Below are 16,882 nucleotides of genomic sequence, written 5' to 3' on the forward strand. Positions count from 1 at the left end.
GTCTAAGGATTCATACAACTATGATATTAGAAGGAACACACATGAATGACAGGAGAAGTGCCTACAAATTTTGAGCATGGAGTTACACCAAAAGATGACACCCAATACACAATCACGAAATCTTTATGTATTCCATGACCGAAATATGTTACAAGCACAATCTTGAGTTGTTCAAGCAATCTTCTCATAAAGAGGTCATTGTCATAGTACAGATTGAAAGATGGTAGTCTCAATGGTACAATAAACAAAGACCTTCATATCAGTACCTACCAAATGTCAATGGATGCTAAAAAATAAATAAAAAAAATACTGTGAGATATTGAATTTGATAATCTTGTACAACCATGCTCATATGTCATAAGGATAAAAGCTCAAATTATTGCAACCTCATTCCTTTGACATCACAGTACACAGTCATAGTGTGCCAGTGCCAAGGAGAAGCTTCAACCATAAAGAATGATCACCATATCTTTGACAAAGGTATTCATCTAGCAAGCTACATAGTTATAGAGAAAATGATCAAATCATAGTGAATAGCTACCAGAGTCAAACAATAAAAAGGTATGTGATGAAAGTGAAACCTTTCTTCATTAAGAGTAATCTCAAAGTCATAGAAAAATAAAGATTATAATCAAGGAGGAACCTTTACATGAAAAATATCAATACTTTCATCTTCAGAACATATGAAAAAAATAAATCTCTATGGATCAGTGTCTCAGTGCAGTTTAGTTGTAGCTGTAGTTGTTGTTTCATGATATCAGTCAACACCAATCATTTTACCTTTAATGGTAGAGTGTTCACTTTAAAGCACCAATGACCTATTGTCTCACATTTTGAGAAATAATATTAATGATATGATGGTAATCCAAGTCCATAGCTATGATCTTAGTCACTATAATAAAATGGCAAAGGAGCAACCATATACTCAGTCAAATACAACAATCCTAGTATGAAATCAACACCATAATGATAGAGATACCAAAAACAAGGTCTAGAATGGTTAAATCATGACTGTGCAACATCATTCCAGTCTAAATAGAAATATATGGACAATGAAAAAATGATATAGTAGTCCTTGTGAGGCTTTGATAGAGTGAATTCCTAAGTCAGCATAAAAGTATAGTCAAGAATGGATGCAGAACAATAGGTAAGATTGAAACATGAAGTGGTAAGAGTACTATTGGAGGAATACAATCAAGATTTCATGTTTCCGTGATAACAACCAAGTTGTCAATAACATTCACTATCATAGCACAAGAAATGAGTGCTCTGCTGGTATTATGGATGTGTTGCATTAGTTTGTCATTGATGTCAACACTTATCCTTCTAGAGATATACATTGTTGATTTGGCACTATGGTATATTGGTTTACTATTGTTCACCGATAGGTTAGATTGTTCACCGACAAGCTATATTGTTCACCGGCACTGATGATGACTTGTTATCATCTAGAAATTACTTGATTATGTCGAAGACATGGTTTGGATACTTGGTTTTGGTGATTTTGTTATTGGTCTAATTGGGTTGACATATTTTCTATTACCAGTAGATTGGTCTAGGTTATGGACCGGTATGCATTATCTATTGCAAATCAGCACGACACATTATGGAGATGATTTATTGATTGAATATTATTGTAAATATATTAAGCCGACATGATGCATCACATCAAGACTTATTTGTAATTGATTTTATTTTAATATTCTTAGTGAGCCGACCCACACATTTGGTGTTAGGTTTTGTATATATGTAAGATCTCATTTGTGAGATGTGATATGAGATGGTATGTAAGGTTATGGTATGGTATTGTAACATGGTATGTGCGAATATTGAAGATCATATGAGCATACCATTGAGAAGGTTTAAGGAAGGTTTGAAGTTGTTTATCAGAGCTTAACCGGTACCAAATCCAACATTGGAGATGCTACTTTGAGAAGTACATTATTCTAGGATTTAACCATCCTACTGTAGTCATTGCGACTCCCATTTGAGAAGTGTGCTCTAGGCGGTTGGCCTTTCTGCATGTGCAGGCCCTATTTGTATACACATACTATCTGCAGTAGTATCATCTGATTGTGGGTAAGGTTTCCCACCACGGTTTTTCCCTTATAGGGTTTCCATGTCAAAATATCTATTTTATGTGTTGTGGATGTTGTTTCTCTTTTTGTTTCATGCATTAAGTTTCATCGATATTGATATTAACTGCTAATCTGTTAACCAACATTATGTTTGGTTTACCAGTATTAAGTATCAAATTTGATTAAGTTATAATTGGGTTGAAATTCATAGACAACTGATTCACCCCCCCCCTCTCATTTGCCTTCCGGTTCCTAACATGCTCAAAGCCAAAATTTCACAAATCAAACGATGGGTATGTATGTTACTGTGACCTATATCATAGTCAAAATATACATCTTCATTTTTTGATAAAATTGTCACAGTAGGCAGTGATGGTCATAGATGCACAAAGAAAATCTCAGCTTATGAACAATGATAGTAGTATTATGAGCAATGATCTCCAGTGAGGGAAATAATACACTGTGTTTGATATAGTAAGGATGTCTTTTACAAAGAGTAAATACTATTGATAATGCCCAAGATTAAAAGTGCAGTTATGATATTTTGTGACAGTCATAAGCATTCAAAAGCACAATCTAAATAGTGGTGACAAAATTAATGCAGTCATAACAACCAATAAGAAAATCATAGAGAAAGGGTTACTATCAAGTAAAGATGCCAAGATTACATGCAAAATCATAGAGTAGCAAACTCTAGGCACAAAGACCCAAGAGAGGATTTCTAAAGAGTATGTCAAGGCACCAATAGTACGATAGAAACATATGAAGATGCTTAGTCAAGAAGCCTATAAGAGAAATCCATAAGAACAATCCAAAATCATAATATTAGCAGTCAAATGAAAAGATCCCAACCACATTCATTTTGGAAAAGCCCATCAGAACCATCCAATGCATAGAGAGATGTTTCAAAACAGAAGTAACATAGGTTGTAGTTGACAAAAAGAGTAGAATACATTGGAAAAGAGAACTTGCCTTTCTTTTCTTGTAGAAGAGCTTTCAAAAAATCACCAAGAAACAGTCCAGAAAAGGATTCAAACTTGAGCTAGGGTTTCTTCACCATGCCGACTGCTTGCAGAGATGAGGACAGGAAAAGAAAATGAAAGATGAAATATCTTTCATCTTTTTGTTTTTTGTTAGGGTTTTCATAACCATAGGAGGTCCGATAAAACAAAAAGCTTTTTCTTTTTGAGTTTAAAATAAAGCTTTATTTCATAATATGTCATGGTTTTTAGGGTCTTTTTATTTTTCTTTCAAAGTGTTGATTAAGCTCTTTCGTAGAAATAAACAACTTAGGTTTTAAGGTTTTGTAAAACTTCTTATTCTCTGCATGATATTCTTGTAAATCTTTTACCTTAAGTGATAATTATAAATCACTTAAGATGAAAGAAATTTTTGAATGCAAAATGGAGTTGGACAAGTGTTGATAGGGGTAGTTAGCTTTAGTGTTTAGAAGTCTTTTTCAAACACATGGAGCTAAATTAGGCGATTGGACACCTAATAGGTAGTTTGAGTCTAGTGAGAGAGTCCAAGTAGTTAGAGTTACAGTCAAGGAGCATTTTGAGGAAGTTAACTACTTGATTCTTGCAGTTATATCCCTATTTTTGGGGGATTTTTTGTTGCATTCAACCCCAAGAGGTTGTCTTTGATTTGATAACTCCTTATGTAATTTTAAAGGAGTTTCTCTTTCAGTTAGTGCCTAATTTTGAGGAGAGGCTTAGAGTTTTGACAACACATCTTTCTTGGAGCCAATTATTTATATAAGTAACTGTTTGTCACTCTTTTTCCTCTAGTTCTGGAGTTTGGGATTGTGTAGCAACAAATATTAATGCTCTTGTAACTCAATTCCTATGAGTTTTCCAGATTTGTAGTGCAGATACCTCCTATTGATCAATAAAGAAGTCCATTTCCTTCTCAGATTTGTGTTGTTCAAGCATTGTGTGTGAGTTTTTAGAGTGAATTTTTTGTGATTTTTATAGAATCCTTCTTTTCATCTTATTTCCTTAGTGTTATGATCATATGCAACATGTTATAGTGTAGGTCAGTGAACGTGTTGTTGTATTTAATTTTTGAAGTTGTGAAAATATCAGTCTTTTCCTCCTGCAAACATATAAAAGTTTAGACCTTTCATATGAATCATTTTTGCAAGCATGTATATTTGAGTTGTGAGATTACAAGAATTCATTATCTGAGGATTTTGTGAGGTTTGTAAGCATTTGCAAGTTAGTTTCAGTCATTGGTGGGTCACCTTTTTAGCGATAGATTCATTTTATGCATATCCTTCTTCCCTTCTCTCAAAAATTCAATTAATTTTTTAGGTGATCAAATAGGAAGTTGACCTATAATCCGGAGGTCTACTCTGATAATAGGTTACCCATAGCCTAAGAGTAGTCCAATGTGTCATGGGATTGCTAGAAATTCAAGCTTGCATCAGGTGCAAATCCGTGTGACAACAACTCATAAAAGGGATTTTCATATATATTAAATATTTTCAACTTAAGATCCTCCTCTTGTAAAAGTAAATTTGACATTTTTCCAAATTAAGAAAAAAGAAACTTGCAATGAAAAAAGTGAATGCAATGAGCTAGATTTGAAAATGCAATTGAAGAATTATGCAACCCACAAGTTAACTTTAGAATTATAAATTAGGCTTTTTGTAAATTCAACCACTAAATTCATGTAATTCAGATTGAAAATGGGATCTAGGAGGGAAAATTTGAATTTCAAATTAAATGAATAATCAGATCTGAAATAATAAATCAAAATTAGACAACCCACAAGATCAATTTTAGAATTAAAAATTAGGGCTTTTGTGAATTTAACCTCTAAATTGTTTAAATTCAATACAAAATTAAATTTGTAAATGTAAAATTGAATTTAAAAAGCATAAACACTCAGATCTGGGCAGATAAATTAGAATTAAAGGTGTAAGGAGTTGGGTTCACCAAAATGTAATGGTGAAAATTAGGGTTTCCACCATTAGATGTTATAAAACCACTAATTTTGCTTAAGGACCTTTACATTAGAGAAATATAGAAATTAGATAGATCAAAACCTCATAGATCTAGATTCTTATCTAATTCCAAGGGGGTCTTGGATGAGCCTCTTCTTTCCCTTGAGGTGCATTTAATGTTGAAGATGTTAAAATTAGGGTAAATGTGCTGGAATTGATGTAAAAATGTGCGAACAGTGAGCTACAGTCATCAGATTGAGCCACAAACCTGAATCTAATGATTGTAAGAGTATTTAGACCTGTTCCCAAAAGGAGCTCCTGATTTATCAAGACCGGTGTGGTGGTCGCTTTGGTCGTCCACACTTCACACTCTAATGGGGGATTGATTCGTCACTGTAAATAAAGCTTATTTTGAAGATCACAACTTCGTACCTATTGTGGGATGCAAAATTCATTCTTCTTATTAACAAAGTAATCAATTAGAAACAAGGGAAATCATAAATCCCTATCCTAATCAGAATTTAACAAACAATACAATGGAATAATGCAATTAAGGAACAAGAATCATAAATCAAATCAAATCAGGAACTCCCTTATTCCGTGGCTACGTAGAACTTCCATTGCTCATCTCCTCTTCGTGGTATGATGGCTCTCAGATATTGCACTCGTAACCTGCAAGTGACACAAAGATTCAAAGTTCGTGATTCTGAGAAATTATGAGGATTGGATGCTCAATTTATAGAAAATTGGAGAAGATTGATTGGAAGGTGGAACATGATGATCAAGAGGTGTGAACTCAGGTGAGCTCAAATGAAAATTGATAGTTGAACTACTGATTGTAGGAGTGAAACTCAATAGATTGAATAGATTAATTGAGTTAACTGATTGAGAAAAAGGTGACTGAAGGAAAAAAAAAAAAAAAGAATGATTGGTGGAAATAAAGAGGATGACATAGAGAGCTTAATTTAGAAAAAGCTAACTGAAAGATGGAAATAGAAGTTTAAGAGATAAATGATTTAATTAATTAATTGATTTAATTAATTAATTTAGCATGTGCTTGCATTTAGATTTAGATTTTTAATTTAATCATTGCATGAGATATTATTCAAATAATTGAATTTATTAATTCAATTTAGCATTTGAATATATTTAGAACTTGATTTTGATTTTCAATTTAGTTTTTGAAATCATGCACATGTGATTGAATTTGGAAGAAATTAGAAGAATATGAAATTAAATGAAATTAGAATTTGGGGATTTGGAAATGGAAGAATTAATTAGCTAATTAAATAATTTAAAGAAACTATTTAATTATTTAGAAATGGAATTTAATTCAATAATAAAGATTATTTAATTTAAAGAAATTAAATCACAATTAATTAAATAATAAATATTTAATTAATATTTAGAAGAGGGTTGAATGATAAGATGATTAGAGATAGAAATTGAATAATTAGTAATTTATTTAAATAATAAAGATTATTTAAATTGGGGAATTAATTAGAATTAATTAAATAATAAATATTTAATTAATATTTAGAAAATGATTAAATGATGATAGATGATTAGAAAAATATAATAATTAAAAAGATGATGAAGAAATATGAAATTAGAAGAATTTAGAAGAATAAGATTAATTGACTTAATTAAATAATAAAGATTATTTAATCAATTAGAGGAATAATTAGTACATGATCAATGAGACATTTTTAGGTGTCTACATTTGCCCCTCTTTGAGACAAATTCGGAACGACATTGTTTCAAAAGAAAATGAAAAATTCTGCCCCACTATGCCTTGGTATTGCTGTATAGTGTAAATATGCCCCAACGAAAAAGGTGGTCGGAAAATTCAAAAATTGAGACCATGTTTTCGATACCAGTTTAAAGAGCAAGAGTGTGAAATTTCGTGTCATTTTGAGATCGTTTGAGTAGGCTACAAGTTGTTTGAAGCTGGCGGGGACCACAGGCGTCAAGGTGTCTTATAAAAAACCCTAATTTTGAGCTATAAATAGAGAATTCTAGGTTTTCATTTGCTCATTTGTGATTTGGTAATTCCTTGGTTTCTTTGCAATTTATGTGTCTATTTCTGAGTATTTGATCATCATGGTTGGTTATAGAGCTTGATTGCACTTGTCTGACCGAGTACGTTCATATCAGAGACCTCCTGGGACTAGCGGCATGGTATTTTTCATTATTTTTCTCGATTTTTGCCTGTTTTTCAAAAATTGTCCTTAATCATTTTTTGCTCTTCGTTACGCACTCGCTTGTCGATTTTCACGCATTAGTGTTTAGTGTACCACAAACGCTTTAAAAGTTACACATGCGTCGTAAGTGTCACACATTAGCTTTAACATGCCGCATTCATGTATATCATTACACATAAGTGTTTTTTGTCATGCATGCGCCCATTTTGTCATGCATTAGCTTTAATCATTACGCAAGAGTCATATTTGTACCGCATAAGTCATAACTATTACGCATTCGTTGTATATGTAAGTTTTTGTCATGCGTTTTAAAAAAATATATTTTAAGTTAATCTGGATCCGACATCTAATATTTTGATCATTTTCTCGGTGCAGGAGAACATTGGAGTATTATACTGTCGACAGAGCAGACCTAGTGGACTTGATCTTCGAGCTGACTTACCGGATGAGGAGATTGAGCATATTCGTCAGCTTGGTCTTTACCATGTATTGCATTTTCCAGAGGTTATGGCCAGCAGGGCCATGATTACAGCTTTGATAGAGCAGTGGCACTTAGAGACGTGTTTGTTTCATCTTCTGACTGGTGAGGCATCCATTACCTTAGAGGATGTATGGCGTATACTGCGTATTCCCATTCATGGTGAGAGAGTTATATATGACCATGATGATGGCATTGCTGGACTATGTGCACTTTTTGAGTGGGAGATTCAGGATTTGCAGATCAGTGGTCATTATGAGATCCCTTGGGTTCGATTAGACTATGATGACTTGACCATTGTATTATGCGGTATTATCGGTGGTTTACTGATACCTGATCGACAAGGTCATGGGTTTCTAGTTGGATGGGGCAGAGTGCTCCATGATATGATTGTGCATCGTCGACTATATGCTTGGGGTCCTTGTCTACTTGCCATTTTGTACTATCAGATGCATGGTATTGTGTATCTGGGATACCGTTCTATCAGTTGTGTTGTTACTTTGCTGTAGAGATGGGCATAGGAGCACATTTCTATTTCTAGGCTTGTCGTTCATGTAGATTTATAGCCTGGTGAGCCTTATGCCTTCAGGTATATAGCAGGTATTAGACATAGGGGTTCGGGGAACACCTTGTACTAGAGACATCAGCTGGATATATTGCAGCATTTCATTTGGAGACCTTACTTAGATTGCCCTGATTGGCCTGATGATGCAGTGCACTTGTCTTTCTATCGACAACAGAGATATCTTATTGGGAGGACCTTTGAGACTCAGCGGATCATAGAGATGTATCTTCCTGGGCCGGTTTTTAGACACTTTGGTGAGGTACAGGTGACACCTATTGTTACTACATATTTTTCTCATGTATCGTGAAAGGTATCTGATTGGGGTGTGTGTATTCAGCCACATGTTGCTTCTGCTGAGTTTGATTCTTTGTAGCCATTACTCTGGGGTTGCGGTAGAGGTGGAGCGGATCCAGGGACGACAATGGAGTATGATGCGTGGTTTGTGAGGCATGCGCCAGTGCCTTTGATTGATCCTGTTGTTCCTATTACAACACAACTGATTCACCATCCTAGATAGCGGTTGAGGATAGACATAGGGGAGAGAGCCAGAGGAGGAGGAGAGGGTGGAAATGAGGGAGGAGATGGTAGAGATGAGGGAGGAGATGGGGGAGATGAGGGAGATGAGGATGTAGAGATTGGTGGGGACACCGAGTCTATTAGCAGTGAGGACGATGATGATTCTTCTAATTCATCGAGCAGTGAGGATGGAGATGATGATGAGGATATGCCGGAGCTGGAGGATGTGCCTAGTGCTGAGGATGGTAGAGGATAGGTTGATGATGAGCTGGAGACTCTCAAAGCACGGGTTCAAAGTTTGGAGGATGAGGTCGCCAGATGAGATATCAAGTGATATCGTCTCCAGAAGGAGAGAGATGAGGCAGTGCGGAGATGTTAGATTACTATGGATGCCTTCGATCAACTTTTTAGAGTAGGTACAGATGCGCACGACCAGGCATATAGGTATTTCACTATTGCGCAGGAGTCTATTTATTATCGATAGGCATATGAGAGATCCATCCCTGAGGGTCAGAGAGAGCCTAGCTTTAGTGCATACATGGGGAGGAGATCGAGTAGATCTACTTCACGACGGACTAGCAGTGGTGGTGTTATGGGACCACCTCGACATCTTGGGGTAGGATCTAGTGGGCAGAATCCACTTGCTGACAGAGGTAGTGTTGGTTGATCATGTTATCTGAGCCTTCAGGATTATTTATTGTATTCACACACATTATCATTTTTGAGTTATATATATGGCATGCGGGTTTTGGTAATGACCTTTGTATATTATTTTCCATGTATGATTTATATGATGTTATGAGTTTTATGATGCATATCTATTTGAATTCTATATGATTCTAAATGTAATGGTAGTACATGTATGATGTAAATGAAATCTAAATGAATGCAAATGAACTCTATAATGAATGCAGATGAATCTATAATGAATGCAAATGAATCTATAATGAATGCAGATGAATCTATAATGAACACAAATGAATCTATAATGAATGCAAATGAATCTATAATGAATGCAGATGAATCTATAATGAACGTAAATGAATCTATAATGAACACAAATGAATCTATAATGAATGTAGATGAATCTATAATGAACGTAGATGAATCTATAATGAATGCAAATGAATCTATAATGAATGTAGATGAATCTATAATGAACGCAAATGAATCTATAATGAATGCAAATGAATCTATAATGAATGCAGAGGAATCTATAATGAATGTAGATGAATCTATAATGAATGCAGATGAATCTATAATGAACACAAATGAATCTATAATGAATGCAAATGAATCTATAATGAATGTAGATGAATCTATAATGAACGCAGATGAATCTATAATGAATGGAAATGAACTCTATAATGAATGCTTTTTTGTATGATAATGGTTGAATCAATTTTAACTCAGATACTCCTTGAAGAAATGCGATTTAGATGGTAGAGAGAAACAATGATGTTAGAAAGAATGCAACTTAGACAGAAAATGAGAAACCAACAAACTATCAATAAGCAAATGAGATGAAGATGAGAATGAAATTGAATGAATCACGAACTTGTATCACATATTTTATTGCGTCAATATATATTCATCACCGAGCCTTATTATTGAGAAATGAAGCTTTAGCACATCAGGGTATAAGGAACCAAGATGCAAATATATCTCATTGTAGAAACAAACATGTAGTAGACAAGGAGTGAACCCTCCATTCTCGGAATTGTGTTAGGGGTTGAGATATGTGTGGCGATTTCACCTTGATGTGAAGGCTCTTATCATAGACACCCACTAGAGCAATTTCCTTATAATTTCATCGGTTCACACCACAAATAGAAAACAAAGAAAAAGATAATGCTCATCATAGCTCCTCTAGTCACTTGTGGACATCCTTGAGTAGCATAGAAACAATATCTGTCGCCAAATGATAAAAAGATAAAGACTGACCCGGATAAAATTCAGTAGCTATACTGACCTTGTGCCTTCATTCTCAGTTGTTTGATGTTATGGTTGATAATGTTTGATCTCAAAAAGTTGCGGACCCCGTTTGAGACTGAACTGTCTAATTTTGAGTGTATACCCTTCTGTTTAAGACAAGATAATGATCACGTTGATATGGATATGATACGAGTGATAAGACAGTTTGATCAGTTGATTGCAGATATTTGACTGGATAGTCATATCCTTTGTTAACTTCGAGCGAAGTGTTTGTTGGATATCTGCTAGAATATTTGTTTCTCGTAAGACATTTTATTGCAAGTTTTTCTGATTGATTGATTTCCGATTTTTAGTTCTTTTCCAAGAGCTTTTTCGATGTTTTTGGATTATGTAGGTAGATTTTTGAATGTTTTTGTTTAATTTTCTTAGGATCGTATATGGATGTTTTTGGTTGATTTTTTCAGGATATTATATGGATGTTTTTGAATTTTGAGTTTTTCATTGTTTTTGGATTTTGAGTTTTTCAATGTTTTTTGGATTTTTTCAGGACTTTATCTTATTTTTAAATTTTATTTTTTTGATTTTTTTAGTTATTCCCCCAGTGTGCAGACCTGTATGACATGATGATCTGCAGAATGTGTGTGGAGACAAAGACTTTTTTGACATGACCTATATGAATGCAATATGCAGGATGAAGATGCACTTCCTATTCAACCAAGGTTGAATGTCTTTGTATTTAGCATTTATAATACACCGATTGAAAATGAATGTGCAAAACATTTTATAGATAAGCGGTCAATTGATTTCTAAGGCTCTTCAAAACATTCATCTCAACATACTTAGTGACTAGGATTTACAAATGGAGACGCGAAAAACTTCCCCATTGGCTCTTGAAACTTTGATCTTCTTTTGTCCATATGTGTGCAGATGAGTTAATTCCTGCTCTTGTGTTCACTAAAGATCCTTAGCATCCTATACGACTAGCTACATGGATTATTCTAACTTCAAAAGCATCCCGAATAGAGCCTCACTACCAGTAAGCCTTGAGAGCTCCGACGAGGTTATAGACTGTAATTTCTCAAATATTGTTGCATTGCCAATAGGCATTCATAGCCCTGATGGAGTTACTCGCATGTTCCCATAGTCAAATTTTTTTATCGCATTTGTATACATGATATTTTAGTTATATATCATTTCTCTTTTTGCCTTTAGATGGATATTTGGCATAGCTCTTTTTATTTTTATTTTATTGCCTTGACTTGTAAGTAATGAAACCTACATGGGTGTGACAATTACAGCGGCGCTGAAGTAGAATTTCAGATTTTTCACAGTCATATGATCAACTAGGTGTCTAGAATGAATTAGAGATCTTGTTAAGGTGTGAGATATAGAAATTGATAGATTGTGGGTTAACAAGTCTCAAATAATGAAATCACTACCCAACCATAAGTAAAGCATCGTCATAGGGTAATATTGAGAATGAATGACTTTAGAACCTCAAAGACTTCATGTCCAAATATCTAAGAAAGGAGATGACCCTTGTTTTCTTCAGGATGCAAACGAATGATAAAATTGAACAGTTGCCTTGTTTTATTGATGCTTCTATATGAGAATGCAGAACTTTAAGAATGTGATACATCTAAAAGGGAAACTAGATGTAATGCAGTGTTTTAAATGATATGATATGCAATGCGGAAAGTAAAACCTAAACTACACAACCCTTAGGTATAATATCGCTTAAGGTGCATGTTGTTAATAGGGTCAGAGATTGGATCTCCCTCCATGGTAGCCAAATGATAGGCTCCATTGCCTATGACCCTTGTTATAATGAAAGGACCTAGCCAGTTAGGTTCGAATTTCCCTGGCCTTTCTCATTTTGCTAAGTTCCTGTGATTTTGTTTAAGTACTAGATCTCCCACTTGAAAGGTTCATGGATGGACCCTTTTATTATAACTTCGTCTCAGTTTGTTTTGATATCCTTGTAAATGATTGAATGTTGTTTGTCATTTTTCATCAAGGGTCTCTAGTTCTTGCAACCTTGCTACCCTGTAGTCTTCTTCTGATATGATGTTCTGTAAGGAGACTCTTAGAGATGGTATTTCTATTTCAATGGGGAGTATCACTTTTGTCCCATAGACCAAGGAATATGGTGTTTCTCCTATAGGTGTGCGTACTCCTGTTTTGTAGGCCTAAAGAGTAGGATTTAACTGGAGATGCCAATCCTGTCCTGTGTCAGTGACTACCTTCTTAAGAATTTTCAATATTGTTTTATTTGTAGCCTCTTCTTGCCCATTACTTTGTGGATAATATGGCATGGTAAATCTCTGTTGTATGTGGAATTTGTCACACAACTCTTTCACTTCCTGGTTTTTAAATGGACACCCGTTATCTGTAACAAAGCACATTGGAATTCCGTATCTACATATAATGTAGTTGAGCATGACTTTTTCTATCTTCTTTCTAGTGGTGTATGTTAAAGGAATCGCCTCAACCCATTTGGTAAAGTATTCAGTGGCTGTCAAGATAAACTTGTGCCCATTGGAAGAAGTGGGGTTGATTTTACCTACTAGATCTAATCCCCATTGTGAAAATGGCCACAGTGATGTGATGGGTTGAAGATCTTGTGCTAGTGCATGAATAAGGTCTCCATGCGTTTGGCTTTGTTTACACTTCTGTACATACTTGTAAGCATCTTTTTCCATGGTTGGCCAGTAATACCCTATTCTCAGTAGTTTCTTTGACAATGGCGGACCGCTTTGGTGAGCTCCACAGATTCCATCATGGACTTCTTTTAAAGCAAGGTGTCCTTCATTCTCATCCAGACATCAAAGAAGAGTTCCATCGAAACCCTTTCTATACAGAGTATTAGCTATAATGGTGTATCTAGATGCATGGTGAATAAAGGTCTTCTTTTGGTTTCTGGATAGATCTGGTGACATGTATTGGGTATGGAAATATGTATATATTTCATTATACCAAGGTGATTCTGGACCCATAATTGCACATACATAGTCTAATAGGGGGGTCAAATATGCAGGTAGCATTAACTATTCTATGATGAACTCAAACTTAGTTTCATTAGCAGTCATATTCAGAAGAGATCCTATTGTTGCCATTTCATCTGTTGCCTTGTTTTGTATTCTGGGGGTTTGTTCGAAGGTAATTTTTCTAAAGTGCTCCTTGTAATCTTTGAACAACTTCTTATAAGGCATGAGTTTGTCATGCTTCGTATTGTAATCATCATTGACCTGGTTTACAATCAACTATGAATCACCATAGACCTATAACTCTTGTATTTTCCATTGCACGGCTATATGAAGCCCTATGAGGAGAGCTTCATATTTTGCCATATTGTTGGTGCATGGGAAATTGATCCTAAATGACTTAGGTATAACATCCCCTTGAGGAGTAATGAAGAGAATACCTGCTCCAAATCCGTGATTTGTATATGACCCATCAAAGTATAACATCCACATTACTGAGGCAATTAGTGTAAACATGGATTGGTCTAGAAAGTCTATGAGCAATGGGTGATTGTCTTGTATAGGAGCCTCTGCTAATTGATCTTCTATGATTTGTCCTTTGATAGCTTTTCTGTCTATGTATTCTATATCAAACTCGCTCAAGATCATAACCCACTTAGCCAATCGCCTGGTCAATGTTGCTCTACTCAATAGGTATTTGAGTGGGTCAAAGCGTGCAATGAGTTGTACCTTATGACTCAACATGTAGTGTCTGAGCTTTTGGGATACAAAGATTACTGCTAAGCATGCTCTCTCTATGGGGGTATAATTAAGCTCATAGCTGATCAAAGTCCTACTTATATAATAAATGGCTCTTTATTTTCCATTTTTGTCATGTTGTGCCAATAGAGCTCCTAGAGCTGAGTTCGTTGCTGATATGTATAACAATAGAGGTTGTCCTAGAGTAGGAGATATTAATACTAGTGTGTTCAAAAGATAATCTTTTAGAGCTTGGAAAGCTTCCTGGCATTGTTCTGTCCATTTAAAAGTAACTCTTTTCCTGAGTAACTGTTGGAATGGGTGATACTTATCTGCCAACTGTGCTATGAATCTCCTTATGGATTGCAATCTTCCTTGTAACCCTCTGAGCTGTTTAAGTGTTGATGGAGGTTGCATGCCAATGATTTCCTAGACCTTGGTAGGGTCTATTTCAATTCCTCTATTTGATACTATAAACCCTAACAATTTACCTATTGTTACGCCAAACACACATTTCTTCGGATTTAATCTGACATTATACTATTCCAACCGATCAAATATCTATGTAAGAACTACAAGGTGACTTTCTCTGGTTTGTGATTTAGCCAATATGTCAACTATGTAATCTTCCATTATGTTATGGATCATGTCATGAAATAATGTTGTCATGGCTCTTTGGTATGTTGCTCTGGCATTTTTAAGGCCAAATGGCATCACATTCCAGTAGTACGTTCCCCATGGGCATGTAAAGGCCATTTTATATTGATCTTCTGATGCAATTTTAATCTGTTTGTATCCTAAAAAACCATCCATTAAGGATAGCATCTCATTTCCAGCTGTTAGGTCAACTATCATGTCGATATTGGGTAGCAGGAAGTCATCCTTAGGGCAAGCTTTATTTAGATCTCGAAAATCAGTATAGATTCTGATGTCTCTTTTGGGCTTAGTCACAGGTACCAGGTTTGATATCCATTCTACGTAGTCAATAGATCTGATAAAACCTACATCCAACAACTTTTGTAGTTCTATTTTAACCAGTAATACAATACTTGGATGCATTTTTCTCAATTTTTGCTTGTAAGGTTTAACTCCTGGTATCAATGGTAAGTGATGCAACACTAATTCAGAATCTAAGCCTAACATGTCTAAATAGGACCAAGCAAAGTTGATAGGTCGTTGTTTGAAAAAATGAATGAATCTGTCTTTTTCTTCTTTGCTTAGTGATTTTGCCAGATGGATGTTATGTACAACTTCCCCTTCTGCTATATTTACTTCTTTTGTTTCCTCTGCAAGTAATGTTGATCTTTCTCTTTCCATAGGAAGATTACCCAAGTCATTTTGATCCTTATCTTCTGTTTGAGAAGTACTTTCTTCTCCAAAGTATGCCATTCTATTTAGGTCTATAGCAAACCCTGCTTTATGATCACCTTGCGGAAATCCCTCTCTGACTCCTAGAAATTCTGAAATTGCTTTGTCGTTTTCAAACCAATCCAGTGTTGGTTTTCCTTCTTGCCCCCAATGAATCAAGTGTGAATGTACTAGGGGTAAATCAATATTCCCTTCTGTAGTAGAGTTTGATAACATGAAGACTTGATTGTTTGATATTACACTTTCTGGTGGGGTAGAATCATGGAGTGATAAGAACTCATAGTCATGACAATCTGTCTCACTTTCAATATATGTTTCATCATATGAGCTATCATCACTTATTTCTTCTTGTTCCTATGCCTGATTTTGTTGTAGATTGACTGGTCTTCTTTGTGCATTAGTGACCCTTCTTAAGCTAGGTATAAGCCTTTGCAATCTTTCTTCATCTGTTTCATTAGGTTGAGTCTGAGTTGCTTCTCATGGTAGAAGTAGTGACAATAACCATGGGTGGGATTCAGGTGGTGGTGGTAATCCTGCATCTGTTGCCAAATTAGCCTGTACTATTGTGTCAATAAATGCATCATTTTTTAACTCCACGGTAGGTTCTTGTAAGAGTTGTCTCATGTCTTCCTCGTCTGATTTTGTGCTTGGTGATGTAGGTACTAGATTGCTTGTTTGAGATGAAGATGGAAGAGCCTGTGTGGACAAATTCCTTTGTGATATGTAATCTGATGGTTTGCTTGGTCGATTTAGTATATCAAGGGTACATTGTGTGTCTTGTGTGATATGTTGTACATGGTTGTATCCCAATCCTTGATTTCCTAGATTATCATTAGGAACAACAAGTTCTAGTCTTCCTTGTTTTTGTAACCCAAGGCCTGTGGTACCATCATATCCATGTCTGTGGAGTATTTTGAATCCATTGCCATACTGATCTGTGTGTATTCTGGGTGTTGTCATATGATCTTCTTCTCTATATATCCAATGGTTAACATCTTCGTTCAAGGATTCTTCCTCTAATTCTCCCCATCTAATGAAAGAGCATGAGTCTGTGTATCTGACAATT

The sequence above is a fragment of the Cryptomeria japonica genome, chromosome 6 (assembly GCF_030272615.1).
Source record: "Cryptomeria japonica chromosome 6, Sugi_1.0, whole genome shotgun sequence".
NCBI classification, from domain to species: Eukaryota; Viridiplantae; Streptophyta; class Pinopsida; order Cupressales; family Cupressaceae; genus Cryptomeria; species Cryptomeria japonica.